Genomic DNA, 24,752 nt, shown 5'->3' with positions numbered 1-24,752 from the left:
CTAAGTCTGAATCCATCCAAATACTAGGCCATGAGGTAAAAGAGTCAGGATTGAGATGTCTGATCCACTATTCTACTGAGTTAGTAGATCGGGGAAGGGTTGAATGCCTATAGGAGAACAGGCTGACATTTGTAGGAGGTCCGGAAACCAGAACTGTCAAGGCCATTTGGGTGCAATAAGAATGGCTTGCGCTTTGTCATGACAAATCTTCTGCAGGATCTGGAGTACCAGTGGATGGGAGAAAAAGCATAGCTCAGGTGGTCTGTCCAGGACAGCAGAAGAACATTGCTCTTGGAGTCCTGATTTAGTGCTGCTGTGGAGCAGTAGATGTTGAACATCTTGTTCATCACTGAGGCAAACAAGTCCCAAGATAGCGTTTCCAATGAGTGAAGATTTCGTTTAGCACTGAATTGTGCATCTGCCACTCATGGTCAGTAAAAAAGTGCCTACTGAGAGATTATCCACTAGCGAGTTTTATGCACCTCGGAGGTATGTTCTTAAGTGTGTGATGTGGCTCCAGATACACCAGTTCCATAACTGAATCATCTCTATATAGAGAGGAAGAGATTTCAGTCCTCATTTGTTTGTTTATATAGAAGACAGCCATAATGTTCTCTGATGTTACCTGGACATGTCAGGACGATATAAGAGAGGAATCCATTGCAGGCTCAATAACTGCTCTTAGTTCCAAGAGACTGCTATGCATCCTGGCCTCCTGAGGTGTCCATACACCTTGTGTTGTGTGGTCACCCATGTGGGCTCCCCAGCATATGAAGGATGCACTCATAGTTATAGCTGTGTTGGGTGCACACAGGAGGATAGGGACTCTGGCATGAATGTGTTTCATGTTTGTCCATCAGGCAAGGAAGATAGGACACTGGCAGAGATTGGCACCTCAGTATTCATGCTGTCTGGCAAGTAAACAGATTGAAACCAGAACTGTAGACAATGGAGGTGTGACACTGAGCCAGAAGGAGTGAAGCACTAGCCGGCTAACTAACTCACATTCAACCTTTAGAGACATATTAGTAGATAATTATTGTATTTTTTGTGTTTACATATACACCTCTACCCCGATATAACGCGACCTGATGTAACACGAATTCGGATATAATGCAGTAAAGCAGTGCTCCGGGGGGGGCAGGGCAGCATGCTCCGGCGGATCAAAGCAAGTTCGCTATAACGCAGTACGATTTTTTGGCTCCCGAGGACAACGTTATATCGGGGTAGAGGTGTATATCGTTAGAGGCTGACAATGTAACCAAATGGTTCCTGTCTGTCGCTATATTCTGTTAATTCAGAGATAAATAGGAGATGTTAACATTTAGATTAACTGTACATGTAATAATTGTGACGTTGCACTCCATGTGTTTTATGAAAATATGCTAATGAGTAAATATAATGTAGCTGGAATATGCTTTATGCAAAAGGTCTATTATAAGGTATCATTACAAAGCTTATAATCTACTGAGTGTGTTCATCCTATTTGTATGAATGTATCATTCTTGTACCTAAAACTAGAAATGTGAAGTATTACTCTGAGGTCCTACTGTAATTATGCAAAGTGTGAACTATTAATGGTGGCTTAGGATCTTGATGGCTCCCATTAACTAAAACAAGGCTCTGTTTACTTGCAAGCCTTTCTGTGTTCGTGTGAATCAGGACAGAAAGAATGGAGGCTGGGGGGTCTCACAGGACATGTGACCATGTCACCTGGTACTGGAATCCATCTTAAATCTGGTGCTTTTCCATTTAGAAGGAGGGGTGCGGAGGGACCCAGAGAAACAAAAGATTCCCGCTTTGGGCCAAAGCTATAAAAGGGGATGGAACACAACAAAGGAGGCTGCCAGTCATGAGAAATCCCTAGTTACCACCTGAGCTGGAACTAACAAGAACTGTACCAGGGGAAAGGATTGGGCCCAGACTAAGGAGTCATCTAGTCTGTGAAAGAAGCTTATTGGAACATCTCTGAGGGTGAGATTTACCTGTATTCAGTTTCTTAATGTATTAGGCTTAGACTTGCGTGTGTTTTTTTATTTTGCTTGGTAACTTACTTTGTTCTGACTATTATTACTTGAAACCACTTAAATCCTACTTTTATACTAAATAAAATCACTTTTGTTTATTAGTAAACCCAGAGTAAGTGATTAATACCTGGGGGAGCAAACAGCTGTGTATCTCTCTCCATCAGTGTTACAGAGGGCGAACAATTTATGAGTTTACCCTGTATATGCTTTATACAAAGTAAAACAGATTTATTTGGGTTTTGGATCCCATTTGGAGCTGGGTGTCTGGGTGCTGGAGATAGGTATCTTGCTGAGCAGTTTTTGGTTAAAGTCTGCAGCTTTAAGGGCGTGGACCAGACCTGGGTCTGTGTTGCAGGAGACTAGTGTGTCTGGCTCAACAAGGCAGGGTTCTGGAGTCCCAGGCTAGCAGTGGAAAATGGGCTCAGAGGTAATTCCAGCACATCAGGTGACAGTCCCAAGGGGGTCTCTGTGACCAAACCCATCACAATAATATCATCATCTTTATTTCTCTTTGAAGTATGTAGTAAATTACCTGTAAATGGAAGGAGATAGGCAGTTGCCTTATGCTAATCTATGCAGCTAATTACCAGTGGTGCTTAGGAAACAGAAGGTCTTACTTCAAAGCCACAATGATCACCTGTTGTTCACCCAAGGAATATCTGCGGTCAAGAGGCTGTCAATAGCCTGCTAGAGATCTATACAAGAATTCTAGGGCCCTGATTCTGTTCTCTTAGATCTGTTTAAGCTTCATAGGGGAAGTTTGAGTAGCAAGAATGAGGTCTCCAGCTCCAGCCTGGATCACCCTGATATTGGATTTTGGATTATAATCTAATTCTGAAAGAACTTTTTGCAATTCTAAAGCTCATCTACTATAAAACTCACCTAAGAATTTTATTAATGTCTGTATGTATAATGTTCTTTTAATCAATACATTTAGTTTAATAATTAATAAGAATTGGCTGTAAGAGTGTATTTGGGTAAGATCTGAAATATTCATTGCCCTGGTGGGTAATGTTTCTGATCCTTTGGGACTGGTAGAGCTTTATATGTGATGAACAAGATTTTCAGTAATCCTCATCATATTTAACTTGGCTGCCTGAGTGGGAGCCCAAGACTGAGTTGCTTTAAGGGAGCTGTATTTTTGGCTTCTGGGTAACCAGAAAGGTATTGCAGAAGCTGTTTTGTTGCTGGATTGGTGAATCTAATTATTAGAAATAACCACCAGTTTTGGGGATTGTCTGCCCCATCTTTGCAGTTTGCCCTAATTGAGTAATCTCAGTGTGGCCCCCTTAGGACCTCAGTTACAGGAGGTGAAGCCTGGTGAACAGCATTAAGTAAGTAAGAGAGGATGTGGCCTAGCAGGAAAAGACAGATCTTGACTGTAGTTTGAGGTCTGCAGAGGACTTGTCTTATCAGGCTGTTCCTGGCCTGGAATCTGTTCTAGGGAGGTAGGCCCTTGCTGAGATTGAGTCTAGGGTTACTCCTATAAAGTCTATGGTCTGAATGGGAGTCAAAGTAGCCTTCTCCATGTTTATGTAGAGATTCTCAAAGATGCCAGAAGGTGAGGCAGATAAGATTCCCAATGGCTGGATTTGCTTGTTAGGAGACAGATACAGCAAGACAGCATTTCATCTCATCCGTGCTGCCACCACGGACACCTCCTTTATGAAGGCCCGTGGTGATGCTGCAAGACCGAATGGGAGGACTCTGAGCATGTAGTGTTCCTGGCCTACCAGAAAGGTCAGGAACATTCTGTGGGACAGGTGAATGTCCACATGAAAGTAAGCAACTTCAATGTTGAGAGCAACGAACCATGTGTCTTTTTCCATGGAGGGAATTATTGATTCCAATGTAACCATGCAGAATTTTAATTTGAGAATAAAAATATTTAGCTGACTTTAAAAAGCTCCCATCTCCCTTTTTCTTGGGAAACTATGAAATATTGGGAGTAGAACTCTTTCCTTTGATGCTGATATGGCATTCACTCTACAGCCCCTCATTGGAGGGGAGAGTCCAACTCCTGACAGAGGATCTCCTTGCAAGAGTGGTCCTTGAAGAGGAGCTAGGAAAGGGGTTTGTGGGGAGCTGGGTAAAGAAACTCGACAGTGTAGCCGAAGAGGATGATATCAATTACCCACTTGTCCATTGTTACAGCCATCCATTTGTGGAGGAAATATAGCAGGCAGCCACCAAAGATTCAGGAAGCAGTTGGGAATGCATCAGTGATGGTTTGCAACTCTTGCGCATCCTGTCAAAAGTAACCGTTGGGTGGTGAATGAGGTTGGCTGGTAGATGTTGAGGTGGACAAGGCTGCATACCTCGGTCTTTGAAACTTCTGATGCTTGCACAGTGGTTTGTATGGTTGTTGGTGGAAGAAAGGCTGTGGGAGAGGCCTTCATTTGTACACCTGTTTGTGATATTTCCTCTTTTGGGCCCAGGGTATAATGGCCCAGGAAGTGAAAAGTTGTCCTAGAGTCTTTTAATGAATGCAGACTCATCTGTATTCTCATTAAAAGAATCAGTCTTGTCAAAGGGCAAATCCTCTATAGTGTTCTGAACCTCTCTGGGGAACCCTGAAGAGCAAAGCCACGATTCATATTGCATTACTATGGTGGTTGCTATGGCTTGACATATGGCGTTGGCTGTGTCCACTGCAGCTTGGAGCAAAGTTTTGGCCACAAGTATACCCTTTTCATAAGAGCTTGGAATTGAGCCCTAACCTTCTAAGGAATTTTATCTTTAAACTCCAAGAACTTGGACTAGTTCAGAAAATAATACTTAGCTAACAGGACTAATTTATTATTCTAAACTGGAGCATAGTGGATGAGAATAATTTCCTCGCCAGCAGGTTAAGGTGTTTAGAACACTTGTCTGCAGCTGTGGTCTTATGGAGTTGTTGCTGGATGTTTTATTGGCTGCTTGTACTACTAGGGATTTGGGGGCAGGGTGTGTGAACAAAACTTCAGCACTTTTCACAAGCACAAGGTATCGTGTCTCAGTCCTTTTGAGGGTAGGGATGTGTTGGGCTGAAGGATGTCCAGAAGCTTATGTTGCATTATCATGGACCTCCTCAAGCAGGATCTGGAGTTTAGTTGCCAGCCTCCGCAAGAATTCTTGGTATTGCCTGTGGTCAGCAGGTGGGGATGGCGAATATGGGGTGCTTGCCTCATCACGAGGATGATAAGCCTGTAGATACTGTCAGTACCGAAGGATCCAGCTAAATGTCTTCCTCCTCTGCATACTCTGGCAGAGCTGTTTGCTGTTATCTAGGCAAAGAAGGCTGGTGAGACTCTCACACAGATCCAGGGTGCCATACATAGGGATCCCGTGGGCCCCAATAGTACCAGTATGATGAAAACTGGTTGTGGAGAGGGGCACTCCAGTGGTTCCACAGATGATAATCCTGTTTAGGCAGAGGACAGATCTAAGACAGTCTAGAAATCCGGTCCAACTAACCTCCCATTGTGACTGCGATGGTATGTCCTGGACATCTGATTCAGCCGAGGAAAAGGTCGGATCTCGTTCCATATGTAGTACTGTCAATGCCGGTGGATGGAGACTCCAACTCATGGATGGAGAAGGGGAGTAGCTCTTTCTCCTCAAGGTGGATTCCTCCTCTGGTGTTGAAATGCCCCTCAGAAGGACTGGACCCGAAAGCAGAGGAGATTGTTGGTATGGCAGGGCAAAGATATCCTCCAAAGAGGTATACGTCTTAGTCTGTCTTGGAGTGTGAGGGGTCACTACCATCAAATCTGCTGCTTCCATGGACTTAGTTGTCAGTAGGTCCTTACAGGATCAAACCAGTACCATTGAGAGAAAGAATGCTGCCTCAGGGAGGAAACACTACACTTGGGAGCAGTCCGCAGTAGGGATCTGCTCTTATGCCCACGAGAGTGTTTTTTATTCTCATACTGGGACTTGTCCTTGGTACCATCGGGGCATGCACGGTGCTGTAGAGGGAGTCTGCCAGGTCTGGATCAGAGTTTGTCCTTGGTCTCATGGCTTTCTCCATGTAGCTTCTTCCATGAGGCAGTGTTTGCGGGCATCCTGGGTGCGTAGCAGAAAGGACTTGCCGATGGAGCAGTGAGCCATGATGTGTGCCTTGCCAACCCTGTAGAGGCACTGTTGGTGCTTGTCATTCACAGAGAATGAGCACAGGTAGGAGACAGTTTTTAAAACCTGGGATCTGGGGCATAGGCCCTGGAGCAAAGGGGGAAGATACAGGCCCCCAGACAGGGAAAGGAAACTATACTAACTTAGCTAGCTAACACTAGAGAAGACTATATACAACAATATAGATTGAAGCAGAAGTAAGTCACTCTCAGGAAAAACTAAGAGCATGAAGGAACAGAGGGTTCTGACTCAGGCCAAGCAGCAGCAAAAGAGAACTGGAGAGTTATCAACTCGCACTACCTATTATACCCTCAGCTGCGAGGAAGAGGAGACACACTATGCACGTGCGGGTCAATGGAAACTGGTAAGAAATACTTCTGGACTTGAGTGCATGGCACACATACACACCCACACGTGGAATACACATAGGGACCACCACTCAAAGAAGAATCGAAAGTTATTGGGTTTGATACAGGAATTGCTGTGTGAAATTACATGGCCTGTGTTATGCCAGAGATCACATTTGTCTCTTTTGTAACCACAATTAATCTTTTCTATGTAGGTGAACATAATGGCAGACAACTAGCTTGATAAAAGAAGTTAACTTGGCACTGGTTTAGGGTTCGATTCATTTTCCTGCATTGCTTCTAGGCCAGGAAAATGGTGCACTGTTATTTCCTCTAATTCCCACAGATTCTTCCCTCTTCAGTATGAGACCAACCTCACAGCTTTTCTTCTGTTGTGTGCTTTATTTTGCTTAGCACTCTTTTGGGTATTCATATCTGACAGTTCTACATCCTCCTCCTTTTATGAGAATTTAGTTACTTAGGGCTTGTCTACACAAGGCTTTAGTTCACTGTAAGATGGGGTGTAAATCTATCCCACACTACTCAGTTGCACACTAAGTGTCCATGCTGATGTGCAATAACACTACGTTAGTGTGCTTTGATTTATTCCATTTTGAAATGGGACTACATCAAAGCACATTAAGGAACTGTTACTGCATTTCAACAGGACCAAACATTCAGTCAGTCAGTGTGGCAGGCTGGTGTAAGGTAGATTCACACCCCAGCTTGCTGCAAACTACATATTTGTGTTGACAAGCCCATAGGTTGTTTGCAAACAAGGTTTATCCAAAACATGTAATCCTGTCCATTTGTAATATTTCATTGCTTGCAGTAATTTCTGAAGTTTATGCTCTACATTTTTAATCTTTGGTTTTATGTTGCACATTCCTTTTTTGTAAGAGGAATTTTGAAGACTTCCTACCACCTATATTTGTGGAATGAGTCTGCAGTTTCCTAATCAATCTGATCAATTTACTGTTACACTTGTATAGCCGTTCAAGGAGAAGAATGACGGTCCAATGCTTAGGGCACTAGCTTCAGACTTCAGAGGTCTGGGTTCAGGCCCCTGCTCCACCATACACTTCCTGTGCAACCCTGAGCAAGTCACTTAGTCTCTCTGAGCCTCAGTTCCCTGTCTGTAAAATGAGAATAACAGTACTTCTCCAACTCACAAGAGTGTAGTGAGGCTACATTAAAGATTGTGAGGTGGTCTGATACTATGTAATAAGGGCCATATGAGTACCTAAGACAGACAAATCATAGATAGTGTGATGAGGTGTTCACACCACAGTAGCTTTGAAAGGGTTAATGAGGCTGAGGGGAATCACGTAGCATAAATAATCTCCTGAATGATGATGGGAGCCAGCTGAGAAGGAACAGGCTAGGCTAGAATAAAGCCAGGAAGCTGGCAGCAGAAAGGGGCTGGAGGGAGGTCTGGAGTTATTCTCTCTGAGGCTAGGGAGAAAAGGGAACTTGGCCCAGAGGGAAGAACATTTTCAGAGGAGAGTGGAGAAGGAGCCTGTTAGAGGCAACATAGGAGGCACTCCAGAGAAACAGCAGCAAGGTGTGAGATAGTGTAGACCCTAGCTGCTGGTTGTAGGGGACCTGTGGTGGAACCCATAGAAGAGGGTGGGCCTGGATTTCCCTACCAGCCACTGGGGGAAGCGGCACAGTCTGGAGTCCAGATGGGAAGACTGCTGGAGATAGTGTGTATGGAGAGACTGTGATACTGCGGAAGAGGAGGACTTTAGTGATCTGGCCAGAGGGATAAGCCACAAAAAGAGAGCACCCTGAGTTGCAGAGAGAGAGAGAGAGAGTGCGAGCAAGAGAGAGGTGGCTGGATGAGTGGCAGAAAGGGGATGTTGGACCTGGAAAGAGCTAATCACCAGACCAGACAGGAGGAGGCACCACAGCAGTGAGTGGAACCCACAACAGATGGGCAAACCTATTTGACTAAAATAAAATAAAAACTGACCCAGACCTTGAACCAAATCTTAACCACCTCCCTTTTCATCTCCTATTATATTTTTAATTTCCACACAGCTCTGCACCTTTCAAGCTCCCACTGGAACCAGAACCAAAGTGCCAAATACTGGTGAAAAGGATGTTCTTATGAGATTTCTGACCCAATCAGAAGTAGAAAGATATTACAGGGAATCTTGTTCTTATGAGATTTCAAGACTAATGTTACATAACTCAAGAGATTTATATCGTTTGGAGAAGCAAATTGTGTGCTTTTCAGAACAAAATCAAATCTCTGAACCTTTAGAAATTTCTCCATCATTACTTAATATGCTACTACTTAGTTTTCCACATGAATTATCACACTAAACTGAAATCAGCACAAATGTCCACCACAATAGTATCATTTTTGTTCCTTATTCCTGTAAAAGGCTGTGCCCAAAAAACCTTGATAAGCACCAGAAACAAGCCTGAAGTCAATAATGATCTAAGCTCAATTTTGGCAATGCCAATAATCTAATTATGTATGAAGATAAAAGAAGACAAGTCAGCTGTGCTTTCCAGTTTTCAAAGTCTCGTGAGGTGGAAATAAGGGAAGGAAAAATCTTTTAAAAAATGTAATACTTTGCATTCACACATCATAAGACCAAAAAAGTATAAGAAAATGCAAATATCAGCTTTTTCATAAAATCTTATTTTGCCAACTTCCACATGGGCTATTTCTCTCTCTCTCTTTTGTTTATTAAAGATGTGAAAATTGTTCATATTAAGCATCCAAAACTCTAAATTAGAGCTGATACTTTTTGTCAGTGACACTACAGATTTCCTGAAAAAACTAACAATGCATTGGTGATCTTCCAGAAAACACCATCCTAGCCACCATGGATGTAGAGGCTTTCTACACAAACATCCCACACACAGATGGAATACAAGCTGTCAGGAACAGTATCCCTGATGATGCCACAGCATAACTCATTCCTGAGCTCTGTGACTTTATCCTCACGCACAATTATTTCAAATTTGGTGACAATATGCACCAGCATGGCCCCACAATATGCCAACATTTTTATGGCTGACCTGGAACAACGCTTCCTCAGCTCTCGTTCACTCACGCCCCTTCTCTACCTACGCTACATCGATGACATCCTTCTTCATCTGGACCCATGGGAAGGAAACCCTGGAAGAATTCCACCACAATTTCAATAGCTTCCATCCCACCATCAACCTCAGCCTGGACCAATCTACATGGGAGGTCCACTTCCTAGACACCACGGTGCAAATAAGTGACGATCACGTTAACACCACCCTATACCAAAAACCCACCGACCACTATGCCTACCTTCATGCCTACAGCTTCCATCCCGGACACACCACATGATCCATTGTCTACAGCCAAGCGCTGAGATACAACTGCATTTGCTCCAACCCCTCTCACAGAGACCAACAGCTACAAGATCTTCACCAAGCATTCTCAAAACTACAATACCCACACGAGGAAGTAAGGAAACAGATCAACAGAGCCAAATGTGTACCCAGAAGCCTCCTGCTGCAAGACAAGCCCAAGAAAGAAACCAACAGAACTCCACTGGCCATCACATACAGTCCTTAGCTAAAACTGCTCCAACGCATCATCAGTGATCTACAACCCATCCTGGACAACGATCCCGCACTTTCACAGGCCTTGGGAGGCAGGCCAGTCCTCGCCCACGGACAACCCACCAACCTGAAGCATATTCTCACCAGCAACTACACACCGCACCATAGTAACTCTAACTCATGAACCAATCCATGCAACAAACCTCAATGCCAACTCTGCCCATATATCTACACAAGCAACACCATCACAGGACCTAACCAGATCAGCCACACCATCACCGGTTCATTCACCTGCACGTCCACCAACGTAATCTACGCCACCATGTGCCAGCAATGCCCCTCTGCTATGTACATTGGCCAAACTGGACAGTCCCTATGTAAAAGGATAAATGAATGGACACAAATCAGATATTAGGAATGGCAATATACAAAAACCTGTAGGAGAACACTTCAGCCTCCCTGGACACACAACAGCAGATTTAAAGGTAGCCATTCTACAGCAAAAAAACTTCAGGACCAGACTTCAAAGAGAAACTGCTGAGCTTCAGTTCATTTGCAAATTTGACGCCATCAGCTCAGGATTAAACAAAGACTGTGAATGGCTAGCCAACTACAAAAGCAGTTTCTCCTCCCTTGGTGTTCACAACTCAACTGCTAGAAGAGGGCCTCATCCTCCCTGATTGAACTAACCTCGTTATCCCTAGCCTGATTCTTGCTTGCTTATTTATACCTGCCTCTGGAAATTTCCACTACATGCATCCAACGAAGTGGGTATTCACCCACAAAAGCTTATGCTCCAATACGTCTGTTAATCTATAAGGTGCCACAGGACTCTTTGCCACTTTTTGTACAGTATTTTGTGAAAAATAAGAGCACACACTTTTACACTTTAGTTGCAGGTCTTGAAATTGTATACACCGCTTGCTCATCAATCTTCTATCAGTGGCTAATATTATCAAAACATTTTTTAAAAGTATGTGGTCAGAGAAACCTTAATAAATGAAATTACAATACATTAACTTCAGTATGTCTGGTTCCACAGCAGTGAAATGGTTGATAATTAACAGAACTGACACCTTCTGACTTGTTGATCCTGTACTCCTGACGAAGATGAATTTACTCTTATCCTTAGACATCTGCTTACTTTATACACCTGGGTACATCCACAACCTAAAATAAATGGTTACTTCTTTCAACTGACTTTTGTTTACTTCCACTTTTGTATTATCCAATCATTGTATTTACCTTTGAGTTTTATACTTTTTTCATTTGTGACTTTTCTTCCCTTCTGTTACTTGTACGGAGACTATAGTTTAACTATACTTCCATCAAAATTACTAATATAGAGGAAACATTTTGTAGGAACTGAACTTTCTTCCTTTGTTTTTTCTTCTCCACCTTAATAAAATACAGAGAATGTGTGACTTTCAAAAGAAAAGTAGCCAAACTAACCAAGAACAAACATTGCCAGGTCAACACTGATGAATACTGGGGCAGGAATAAGTTGTGCAGGATATTTACAGAACTGGACAAAGGGGGTAAATTTCACTAACCTGGGCAATCAAATTGGAGCAGATGTTGAAATCTGAAGGGAGATAAATCAAAGATTAGAAAAGCAAGTAAAGCATAGGAGCCATTGAAGATCTGGTCCATTAGAAATATCCATATAACCATATTGGAACTGTACAACACTAGAGCCCTTGTCAGAACTTTCTGTGCGACTGAAATGTGGTAGATAAAGCAGATGAGAAAGAAAGAGAGAATAGCACTTATATTTGACAACCATGCTTGTGGAAAAACCTGAGTGGTTTTAACTTTTTCAAATTACCTACAATATGAAGATATAGCAGTTTAATGTACAATCACCTAGGAGTACTTAACACCATTTGAAATGCATCTTCATATTGTACTTCCTAGAAAAAAGGCTGGTTGCAGCCTCTCAAAGAAAAGAAGTGGGGGGGGGGACCAAGAAAATGAATGATGCAGAAAAAGTAAAAAACAACAACAAAAACAACAACAAAACGCACAACTCCTTGAACAGGAGTCAAGGGAATGAACAGGATGACAGAGACTGTGGGTTTATTCAGTATTTTTAAAAGGCAGAAATAATCTAGACAAGCCACTGAATCCATTAGAGAAAGGATATGTGATTTACACAAAAATGTATATAGCTTCTGGATTTGTTTTAAAGTACATTTGTGAAGTAATATTTTTGGTTGACAAAAAGTCTTACACAGTGGGATTAATATTTGAGCAGCAAAGCAATGGTAAAGGAATACTGAAAGTTGTTCTTTGGGGGGTTATTTTACAATTTTCCTTTTTCTTTAAAAAGTAGCAGTCAAACAACTTTTTGACAGACACCAGCTATTTTCTGGAAAACATGCAGAAGATTGATTTGTGTAAGGCAATTCTGCAGCTGTATTTAAACACTGAGTATCGCTTTTTTCTAACAGAAATGAAAGGTTAAGAGTAACCTTTTCTCTGAAATAAATTTAAAGAATAAAATTCTGAGCTCTTGTAGAACAAAGTTAACTGAACTAGGAAGATATAGTTTAATGGCACTATTTACCAGATATTTTTACAAACCAAGTGTGCAATACAAGTCACGAACTCTACTTCAGTTTCACCTTCTGTAAAATGGAAACAAATATTTTTGAAAGTATTAATATAATGGCATTTTGAAAAATGCTTTAAGCATTATTTTAAGTATGCAGTATTTGCAGTTGAACTCTCTCAGAAATTACCCAGCCTGCATTCAAGACATGAACTGAAAAGTGTTAAACACTTTGTTGTACTAGACGGGAGAGACAGTCATTAGGAACTAAATGCATATATTAACAGCCAATGTTAAACTGAACCTGCAACTTCACTTGAAAATAATAAGTATCTGCTAATTCTACTGAGGTACTCTAAAAGCTTCTAGCAACGCATGTCAATATTTTAAGTAAAAAGTTGGAACCTGTGAGAGCACTATAGACAATGAAGTATTTTAACAGCAGTGTAAAGATGGCATTATCGTTAGGGTTCCGTATCTGTCACAGGGGTTGCAGAAGTCATGGATTCTGTGACTTTCCATGTCCTCTGTGACTTCTCCAGCGGCCACTGTGGCTGACCCCAGGGCCACCCAAGCAGCTGGCTCTGGGGCCAGCTACTCAGGTGGCCCCAGGGACAGCCACACTGGCTGCAGCCGGAGCAGCTCCTGCAGCCAGCCACACCGGCCATTGCTCAGACGGCCCCATGTAGCTGGCCTCAGGGACCGCCCAAGCAGCGGTCCCAGGGCAGCCAGAGCAGCCATGCCCCCTCCCCCGGCAGCGGTTCCGGGGAAGCCGGAGCAGCAGCTGGCCCTGTTGTCCCCCCCAGCAGTGGCCCCCGGCTTTCCCTCCCTGCAGCAGTGGCTCCCACATTTAGTTGCCGGTATTTATAGTATAAGTCATAGGACAGCCATGAATTTTTGTTTATTGCCTGTGACCTGTCCATGACTTTTACTAAAAATACGTGACTAAATCATAGCCTTAATTATTGTGAATCTACCCTATGCTCTCTGCATCGCCTGATGGTTGCTCTGAGCACAGGTTGACACTATGGTGTGGTTGCTACTATAATGGGCCACACACCTTCACAGAAACATCTACCACAAGTAATACTATCATTGAGGTCAGAAACGTTTCCCTAGAAAAATTCTAAACAGTACCTTCAGTAGCTCTAAATTTATTTAAAACAGCTGGACAGAGAGAGTTGCAATACATGAGTGGGAAGCTCTGTCTATCAGGACTATTTTTAATAATTAACAGTGGCTTCATCTTGGTGCTACCTCAAAAAGTCCAGCTGCAGCATCATTTCAAAGCAATATGTTATTCACATGACTATACCAACAACTAAAAACTAACAGCAGCATTTTATAGACAATGTAGAATGCTACATATCTGCTTTCATTGCTATTACCTCACATTTTAACTAAAGTAAGATTACAAATTATTGTTAAAAAGAGACAACAAGGATAACACCGGGTGGGGAGCTGCTACTACCTGCTGTTTTGGGGAGGAAGAGAGATGAGAATTTTAGTGATGGACTGGCAGACTTGGAGAACAAAATCTTTTATTTATCAATAGTAGTAGTACACCACAAAGAAATGTCACAGGGATTAAACACATCTCCCCTCTGCCATTTCCACAGGTGAGAATAGTTCAGTTTCCATGCTTAATCAGTACTTGGTCTATGCAAAGAATGCCAATAAGGAAAGTCAATTAGTGCTAAGTGTAGGGCTTTTCTGATGTGGACAATTGGCTGCTGAAAATTGGACAGCTAAATGAATTTCCCATTGGGTTCTGAACAATCATTAGATGAGAAACTGCTTTCAGTCACTATTGATTTAGGCTGTGTTTGAAATGAGAACCTAAAGGATTAAAGGTTTATTTATTCCAATAGTAATCCTTGAACGATCAGTTCCCTATAAAATAGCTTGAAATAATCTTAAAGTGCATGATAACATTTAAAAACAATTGATATTAGTACCCCAACCCTGTAAAAACGATATCTAGGGCTTGAAAAATCCACTTGTATATTTGATCTGGATAGAAGTGAGGTGGAGAAAGAAAAATCTCCTTCTTTTCAATAACAGGTACCTGTGTCTGTTTCAAATTCACCAGCTCTCCCAATCACAGGCTAATATAAGACATGAATTCCTGAGCAGGGACAGAAACTTTGGTAGAAATGCTAGCTAGCACATCATCTGCCTTTCACTTATTTAAGTTTAGTAGCTGGGGTAGGGATTAGGCTTCTTACCATAGACTACAGATAGGCTCCCTTACCTGGTCATAGCAGTCTTTGGCTAGTAGACTTAATTCCATACCTCGAATCTTTCTGATAAACTTTTAAAGACATGGCTAAGTCTATTATTGTCTATTCTGCAATAACTTTCTGTTTTGTTTCTTATTGCTAGCTTCACACCCTGGATCCTCCTTTCTGACGAAAATGTAGAAGAAGAAAAAAACCAGATATACAGCAATTCACTTTGCTAAGCAAGTGATTTTACCTGTAAGATTTGTTTTCTTGGGGCTTGTACAACTAGCAGTCTGGAGGCTACATTAGGGTTATTGCTGGCCATCTATGACAACAGAAGAAGCTCAAGAACTTTGGCACCACTACAAGCTGTCATTTGTCCAAGTCTCAAGCCTGTATTCCAGTATAATTTTCAAAGCATATAATTTAAAAAAAAATTGACATTATTAATAATAGTAACAATTATATAACAAACAGAAGGCAGTATCCTCAGGTTTGGTGGATATACAAACAAGATACTACTCTTTCTTGTATGCTTGTACAGTATCTTAACCTATTTAGCAATTACGTTAGGGATATGGATAAGCAAGCTGTATGATATCAAAGGTAGAGAAAAGTAAAATAGAAAAATCTGAATCTTAAATGACCTCTTTGACCAAAGGAAGCATCTGCATTATGTCTAGTAATAGAGGGCAAAACTTATACTGTTCATATGGTGCTCTCCAACACTGATCTACTAGTGTATTCTCAAATATATTTCCACAGAGACTGCCATTTTAAATAAGTTTCCTTAGTCCATAGTTTTGCCCATCTAGCAATTGATGTTTAAAGGCTCTTATTTCTGTTTTCAAACGTTCAGTTATTAAACCACTTTCTCTTCTTATGTAATTTAAGATTTCTTTGGGATGATGAAATTTAGAATACATATGAAGGAGGAGGCAAGCCTAATTCAAAAAAGAGGAGGTAAATTCTGAGACAAGTTTGGGAGACACCTTCATGACAATCTGGGTTACAAAGAACTATCAGAATGGTTTCTCTGATTCTTAAGATCAGTCTGGCCAACACAGCAGCAATTAGAAAGGCTACAGCCAGCTATATCATCTTGTTCTATGATCTCATCACCTCTAACAGGTTATGCATAGGCACCTTCAGTTTACGCTTTAGGATTGTATGAAGTAGCGTGGGGTCTGTGGTACTCAAAAGCCAGCACTAAACCAAAACCCCAGCATCATGTTGAGGGTAATATTGCTGGAAATGAAGTGGAAGACAGAAGGCCTGATCTATAGGAAATGTAATCTCAATCCAATCTGTCAAAGTGCCTTCCTGTCCTGTAGTTTTGGAGCCAGATGTTAAAGATTATTAAGAAATTAAACTAGGTCTCTGACATAGGATCCAATTGTTGTTGTTGAAAATGCTTGAGCAGAACAGGAAAATAATTGATTAAATAGCCCATGCAGTGAGGTAAATAATTCCAGTATCTTCCTGAAGATAGCAGACTAAACAATGCATACAATGCTATGGTATCAGTAATCATGCTGATCGTCTCATTAGTTCCTTCTACTTTCGCATCTATCTGTATCCATCTGCTGTCTCTTGCCTTATGGTTGGATTATAAGCTCTTTGGGCAGGGAGAGATCAACTTTTTGTTTTGTTGGCTTAGCACCTAGCACAATGGGGTCCTGGTCCATAATTAGGATCCTAGGCACTGTGGTAATACAAATAAATAAATGCAGCTATTTGAAATGTTGCTGCCCTCATATTAGGTCTAATCACTATGGAAAGCAAGCTCATCATCAATTACTATTCAGGAACCATCTTGAGACTTAGAAGGGAACTGCTCCCCCTCAAAGAGCCTGCCAAGTCTGAAATGAGCACAGTCCTCTATTGTCCTGTGTTCCGTAGAAATTTATATTTCTTCTCCCTTCTCTATTAATCATATTTTTTGGATTTGTATGTATGTTTCAAGCTTGCTTTCAAATCAGATGAAGTTTCTAAAATTTATTCTTTACTCTCCCTGCTCCTTGCTCTCCATAAATGAGCACTTGCTGTGGGGATCAAAGCTTTTTTTCCTCCCCTTTTTAAAATAACTGGGGAAGATCCTGCTTGTATGAGCTACCTTTTCACAAGAAAGAGCTTTAAACTTCTTATAGAAGTATGTGTGCAAAAAGTTACAAGAGTAGTTTAAACCTTCCACATCATATAATTCACTACACGATGGGATATTATTTTGAAGATCCTTAGTATGGGAAATTCTTATTGGTAATGTCCATGGGGTTGTGTCTTTTGCAGGTGACCCAGAGTTTTAAACATTTATGACCTGACATCTGAGGATTTGATATTAACCCTGAAACATGTTTTTTGATTTCCAGACAGTAATCCTAAGGAACAAGTGTTAGGCTATCATTACTTAGGAATCTGGCTCCAAACGGCTCACATCTTGATACAGTTGTGTAAGCCAGTCAGAAAATATCATAATAAACTCATGACAAGAGTTCTCAAAGATAATTGCTAATGTTTCCAAGATTGCTTCAGCTAGTTCCTTAAGTACCTAGGGTGAATTTCATCAGAGCCTGCTGACTTGAATACATCTAACTTATCTAAATATTCTTTAGCCTGTTCTTTCCCTATTCTGGCTTGCATTCCTTCTCCCTGTTAATATTATTTGTGTTAAGTATCTAGTCACAATTAACCTTTTTAGTGAAAACTGAAGCAAAATAGACATTGAACACATCAACCTTCTTGGTTTTGTCTGTTATTCACTCTTCTTCCCCATTAAGCAGTGGACCTACACTTTACTTAGTCTTTCTTTTGCTCCTAATGTATTTATCGAACCTCTTCTTATTACCTTTTATGTCCCTTGCTAAGAGTAATTGATTTCACGCTTTAGCCTTTCTGATTTTTTCCCTACATGCTTGTGCTATTCTTTTGTACTCATCTTTAGCAGTTTTTCCATGTTGCCACTTTTTGTAGGATTCCTTTTTGATTTTCAGGTAATGAAAGAGCTCCTGATGGAGCCATATTGGTTTCTTGCTATTCTTCCTATCTTTCCTCTGTGTCAGGAAAGATGGGAAGAATAGCTGTGCTTAAATATTGTCTCTGAGAAACTGACAGCTCTCCTGAACTCCTTTATCCCTTAGATTTTCTTCCCATGTAACCATACCTACCAGTTGTCTAAGTTTGTTGAAGTCCATTGTCCTTATTCTACTGTTCTCATTCCTTCCTTTCCTTAGAATCATGAAGCTTGAAGATTTCAGGATCATTTTCACCCAAGTTGCCTTCTCATTCAGTTTGCTACCAATTTCTCTCTTAGTCAGAATCAAGTTAAAATGGCTGCCCTCCTGGTTTCTTCCTCCACCTTCTGAAAGAAGAAGTTGTTCTCTCCCCCCCCCCCGCAACACTTTCCATGAACATACTGAACTTTCTGTGTTTTGCTGGATTATTTTTCCAACAGATATTTTGGTAGTTAAAGTCTTCTAGGTCTTGTGTTTCAAATATTATTTTTCCTAGAATATCTGAATATTTTTCCTATTTTTCCGCTTTCCTCTTCCTAATTTGGTGGTCTCTACTAGACATCTAACATGATGTTGCCCCAGATTTTTCCCCCTTTTATTTTCACTCAGAGATATGCAACTGGCCTTCCTCTCAGCTCCTTCTGAACCTTGGAACAAGTTCATACATTCTAGTACAACGCAACACCTTCTCTCTTTTCCTCTGTCTGTCCTTCCTGAACAAGGTATACTCCTCTATATCAACATTCCAGCCATAATATTTATCCCACCAAACCTCTGTGGTGCCAATTAAGTAATAATTTTGCTTGTGTACTAAGAATTCCAGTTATTCCTGTTTATTCCCCATACTCTTTGCATTTGTGAATAGAGAGTAAAAGATCTTGAGCAGATTCCTCACTGTTCTCCCTCTTGTTGCTTCTGTGACCCTACTAAAATTTATTATTCCTCTCCACCTCAACTTCTACCTCTCTTTTATACTTACATTTGGACTTTTGTCACCACACCTCATCCTAAAGCCATGTTCCATTTAATTTAAAGACGTAAAACAGCTGTGCACTGTATTTAATTGTAACTTTAAATAGTACGTTGGTTGACAATATAAGAGTTTAAATATAAGGGCTTGTAAACTATTAATTAAATGTATTTGACAAATTCTACTAGCATTAATGTGATGCATTTTCTGAATATAATTTTATATTTTATAATTTATAATTTTATAATAACCACAACAAACTATCAAATAAACTACCCAACAAATACCAGTGAGTTTCATCAGATAATTATGCAGTACTGTTTGACCAGCCGTACTTAATCCATCCCTTGCCTTTGTAAGAACTGCTTTGCCTGTCTTTACTTCACTTGTTTTTCGTCCTGTATTAGACAGCAACACAGATTTTCCTGCATAGTCTTCTCTACTCCTCCTCTTTCCTCTTCCCTACTCTGCATTCTCTATCTCCTAACATAGATTTTTCTCTCCTTTTTCCATTTCTCCCCCAACACTTATCTCAGTAACATACTTCTCATTTCTAATTTATCCCATCATCTCTACCTCGCTTGCCCAACTACCAACATGACAATGCATGCACCCAAACAAAGGGCTAGGAAATTTTACTGATCCCCAGTAACCAAAGGACTAACCCTACTAGCCACAGATGGATACAAAACATGGGGTGAAGCTGGGATGGAGACCCTGTTCGGGGGCAACATCAAGGTACGAAGCCAGCCTCCATATCCCTCCAACTGCTGGGAAAAGGGAAGATGCTGAGATTTGTTTCAGGGTGTTAACCCTGCACCCTGCTTATGAACTTCCCATTTTTTGTATCAACCTCAGGCTAGAGGTTGTCAGATAATTTGAAGCCACCCTTCCCACCTCTATCTGGATGCTGGAAGGGAGAAGGAACATTTCTTCTATTTCCTACTAGCATCTCTTGGCTGCCAGAGTGTATGGGATTTGCTGCTGCTTAACTACTCTTTTTCCCCCTCCCCCCTAGGCTGTTGAGTGTGCGGGATATCCACAGGGCTCTATGCCTCTCAGTTTACAGCTGCAAGAGGTGGTTTCTGTTACTATAACCATTCCCCAAAGCATTTTTAAGTTCCTATCCCTAGTAATAATTAAGGCTGCGAGTTTGTCATGGAGGTCACGGAAATCACAGATTTTCTGTGACCTCCATGACTTCTGCAGCAGCCGGTGCGCCTGGCCCGGGGGCTGCCTGAGCAGCTCAGGCAGCCCCTGCACCAGCCATTAATGGGGCAGTCTCAGGCCACTGTGCCCCCCTTTCCTCAGCAGGAGTTTGGGTGGGGGGCTCAGGGCTGGTGGTCGGGGCATGGGAGGGGGTGGGGGCTCTGGGCGGTGCTTACCTTGGGGGACTCCCCTGAAGCAGCAACATCCCCCTCCCTCTGCTCCTAGGCGGAGGCACAGCATGACCAGCGGTCTCTGCACAATTCCCCCACCCGCAGGGGCTGCCCCCTCAGTTCCTATTGGCTCCGTTTCTCAGGTTAGAGGCAGCGTGCAGAGCTGCCTGGCCACATTACTGCCTAGGAGCTGAGGGACAGGGATGTCAGCACTTCCGGGGAGGGACAGAGCCAGATAAGGAGCCTGCCAGCCCCACCACCCCTAGCCCCAGTCGAGGTGCCAGGTCGTGTGCTACTGCCCGCACTGACCCCCCCCCTCGAGCTGTAACTGTAAAATTCAATCTGCAAATCATTTTTCCTATCATTCTTACTAGCACATATTTTAAACTGATGAGTGTTTATCAGGGATTATTTAAACAGATATTCATAAATTGACCATTTAACTTCAGGGGGATCAGAAGATGCAGTGTGTATCTTGTGATATTACAACATTTGGATTTGGTCAAAAGAGCTTCTGCTATTGGGGATGGAGGAGTCCTTTAGGCTTATATGTAAAATAATTATCATAAAATAAATCTTTCACACATGGGTGCTCTTTCAGGTATTAAAACACTCTGCTTTCTGATCAATGATCCAAGACCAAGGTTTAAAAAAGTTTACTAGTCCTGAAAGCATATGTATTACACTGCTTTGACAATGGGTGTAGCATTGCTTGTTCACAAAACATTCATATTTTACCATTACAGTATATTTATTGTTGGCTTGCTTTCTCCTGACTTTCTTTGCTTCTGACATAACTAGAATCAGAAATTAATCTATTATGGCGTTTGAATGCCAGGTTTTCTGAAATGCTAGTGATCATCAATTGAAGTGTTTAATTCAGAACCATCAAATTCTGAATGTAGGCAAACAGATATTACATTGATAAGATTTATAAAAATACCTATATAGTAATAAGTCGCAGTTATATAGGCTATACTCCTCCCTCCCCTTTCCTCCTATTGTTTGTGATTCACTTGTCACATCTTGCCTTAGATTGTAAATTCTACAGGGATGGGACTGTGTCTTTGCAAAGCACCTACTACAAATGGGGCCCTGATCCCCATTGGAGCCTCTGGGTGCTACTGTAATATAAATAATAATTTAAGATACAGATGTTTAAAGGAGAAAAGTGTAAAACAGACAGAAGACTTCCCCATTTCTTTCAGTAACAAACTGTGAAGTAAAAAAAGAAAATTTGTTTTGCACTGGAATGGAAGGAATGTTTCCAAGTGTTAGATGCTGTTTAGGACTGATTTTCCTTGCAGGCAAAGCAGAGTACAACAAATTGAGGATTTTATGAAAACTCTACTAAAAGAATCCTTGGTTTTTTTCTCTGGGTCATTTGTCAGTTATTGGGATAATGTAAATTCCTCAGAAATGGAGAGGCTTCCCCCCACATAGAATCTCAGGGTTGGAAGGGACCTCAAGAGGTCATCTAGTCCAACCCCCTGCTCAAAGCAGGACCAATCCCCAATTTTTACCTCAGATCCCTAAATGGCCCTCTTAAGGATTGAACTCACAACCCTGGGTTTAGCAGGCCAATGCTCAAACCACTGAGCTATCCCTCCCCAACATGTGGTAGACTGAACTAATCCTATTGAAATTCACAGCATTTTAATATTACTGAGATGTTAAATTAAGGTAGGTTATGCTTCTAGATATTTATACAAAAGATCAAAATACTAGGTTTTAGGATATCTCCTGGGAGGAAACCCTTGATATTGACATTTCAAGATCATTTTCTAAATATTACATTTCATACCTAACTTTACATAACTCTTTTCAAGGCATCATCAGAAAGTATAATGCCATTAAAAGCAGCATAGATCACAAGCTGCTCTTATATTCTGGATCCCTATCCCTCAATTTGAGCCATAAATTACCCCTATAGGATACAGAAGAGATCATATTGCAAAAGCAGAGCATCTGTATATATGAAAGTGCATAATAAACAGAATAAACTATTTTAAATCAGTAAGCTGTATTTTTTCCCCCCAACTCTACTTGTGGGTTTAATCAAATCTTGGACCCAAGCAACACCCATTTACAAGCATTCTAACAGAGCTGAGAATCTCTTATGTGCAGCAGTACTTTTGGCTAGTTAAAAGATTGTCATAATTTTTGCCTGTATTTTGCATAACCGAATTTACCTTAGTGATGGAAGGTATGTTAGATTTGTCTTTCAGAATTCTGAAGAAGTTTAAAGTATGTTTAGTGATTTTCATTTGTTTAGTTATTGTTAGTTCCTCACACATACAAGGAAGGCATCAAATTAGATTTTTTTTTAATTATTATTATTATTTATTTTGCTCGCCTCTTGAGCTTTGTCATTTACTGGAGCAGCTGGAGAACTTAAAGCAAACAAAAGTCCAGTGCCTCACTATTTCTACTTCATGTGGTATCTAGTCTGCAATTACACTACATGGGGATTTGTTTAAAAAAGGATTTACTCACTATTTTGAAGAAATACAGTCTACATAAGAATAGTAGACTGTATTTCACACAGTAAGACCACTAATAATACAATTATAACAAAATAACCAAAAACAAGTCACAATTTTTGCGTCAATCAAAAATTCAAATAATTGTCCCCCTACGGAACCTCAGACTGGCAGCGGGCTGAGCGGTGCCAGCAGCCGGAACCCCAGACCAGCAGCGCGGGTGGCAGACGGAACCCCAGACCGGCAGCAGGCTGAGCAGCTCAGCCGGCTGCCAGTCTGGGGCTCTGTCCGCCGGCCCCTGCCAGCCAGGGTCCTGGCCGCAGGCCCCGCTCAGCTCACTGCCGGCCCGGCGTTCTGCCCATCCAGGCCAGCAGCGGGACCCTGGCTGGCAGCAGAATCCCACTAAAAATCAGCTCGTGTGCCGCCTTTGGCACGCGTGCCACAGGTTGCCGACCCCTGCATTAATTTAATACCAGCAGTGACATCTTTCATGCAGAATCTTTTCATGTATTTGATGCATTCATTGCCAAAAAATGATATAACACCATGACATCATAATTTGTCACCCACTGTGTTGCATATAGGCTTTTTTAAAAATAAAACTGTTTTTGCATCAAGTTACTGACTTATGCCAGACTAATTAATGAAAACTGAAGTAATCCTGATTTTTTCCATAATAGATGGCAACCCTAGTAGTGGCTGCTCTTTATCAAACATTCTTAGTGTGAGTTTGCTGAAGAGGCTGTGGAATGGAATAAACAATTCATCCCTTCAGCTTCTTTTCTTTTAAGGATACGCCTACACTACAGATGCTACAGTGGCATATCTACAGCACTGAACCTATGCTACTGTAATGCATACGGTTCCTACATCGACAGAAGGGTTCTTCCAATGTGTAGTTAATCCATCTCTCTGAGAGGCGGTAGCTATGTCAACAGAAATTTCATCGACCAACCCATGTCTCCACTAGGGGTTAGAATTTTTTCACAGCCCTGAGCCTGGCAGCTAGGTGAATCTAATTTTTAAGTGTAGAGCAGGCCTAAGTCCTTTGCTTTGCAAGTCCATCACTTCATGCTTAACAGCCCCGGTTAGTGAGTTATTTTTGAGTAGTTTCCTAAGAAATGGGATACTTGGCCAGTTGGATGAAGTTCATGTAAGGTGCCTCCAAGTTGCATCAAATATCATTAGAGTAAGAACTTTGTAGGTGGAGAAGGTGGTGAGGGAGTAGTATTTTTTTCTGCTGTGGAGACAAAGTAACGGAAGTACATGCACAAGATGTAGATGATTGACAGCTTCTACGGCACCATAGCTCCAGGTCCTATTAGTTATTGTAGAGATAGGAACTATCCTAAGGAGAACCAACCTTGGCAGGTATAAACCCATGAAAATGGGAATGGGAATGTTACTACTGGCATTATACAAAATTCAAGATCTCCTTTTTTGTACTTATTATTACGAAATTTCAAAGGGAAAGGCAAGATATAGCCCAAATATTTTGCTTCTAACAAAATGAGTGAATAATTTATTATTAAAACATTGATTTACTAGCAGTGCAAATTTTTGGCACAGCTCTAGTTAATAATATTACTGACATATCAATCAAAATGGGAAATTAAGCATGGACTAGAAATCAACTTTTTTTCTGCAATATATTTTAATTCTTTCATTACAATCTTGGTCAAAATCTCCCTATTTTGTTATCTGCAGGAGTGTTTTTTCATAAAGTATCCAATAGGTCTAAAGCATAATATTTGTATATTCTAAAGTATATTCTCAGTACTGCTCTGAACTCTAATATGCTGCACCCACTCACAATCCTCACTCAAATGATTGATAAATATACAGTGTAATTGGCAATGTTTATTATTCAGGGCCTAAAAATCAAACAATTTTGTTCAGTCAATAGTACAACATTCATTTGAAGTGAAACAGATTCATTTGAAGTGAAATACTACGTGGAGGCTTTCTTGTGCAGTTATAATATTTTTCCTTTTTCCCCTCTATACAACTTCAGGGGAGAAAATGAGGAACTAAAAATTAAACTGGCTCCAGACTAAGAGAGTGCAAAGGTTCTGGTTGACAGCT

The 24,752-nt window shown here is 41.2% G+C and overlaps 1 protein-coding gene across 1 annotated transcript in view; it reads right to left on the bottom strand.

Moving 5' to 3' along the window:
• Positions 1-24,752, bottom strand: part of SLC16A10 (solute carrier family 16 member 10) — a 166,227-nt gene that overhangs the window by 23,206 nt on the left and 118,269 nt on the right. The gene's annotated exons all lie outside the window — the stretch shown is intronic.

This window comes from Lepidochelys olivacea, assembly GCF_965140295.1.
Source record: "Lepidochelys olivacea isolate rLepOli2 genome assembly, chromosome: 3".
NCBI lineage: Eukaryota > Metazoa > Chordata > Testudines > Cheloniidae > Lepidochelys > Lepidochelys olivacea.
The sequence above is the reverse complement of the archived record's forward strand: the minus strand, read 5'-3'. Positions and strand labels throughout refer to the sequence as shown.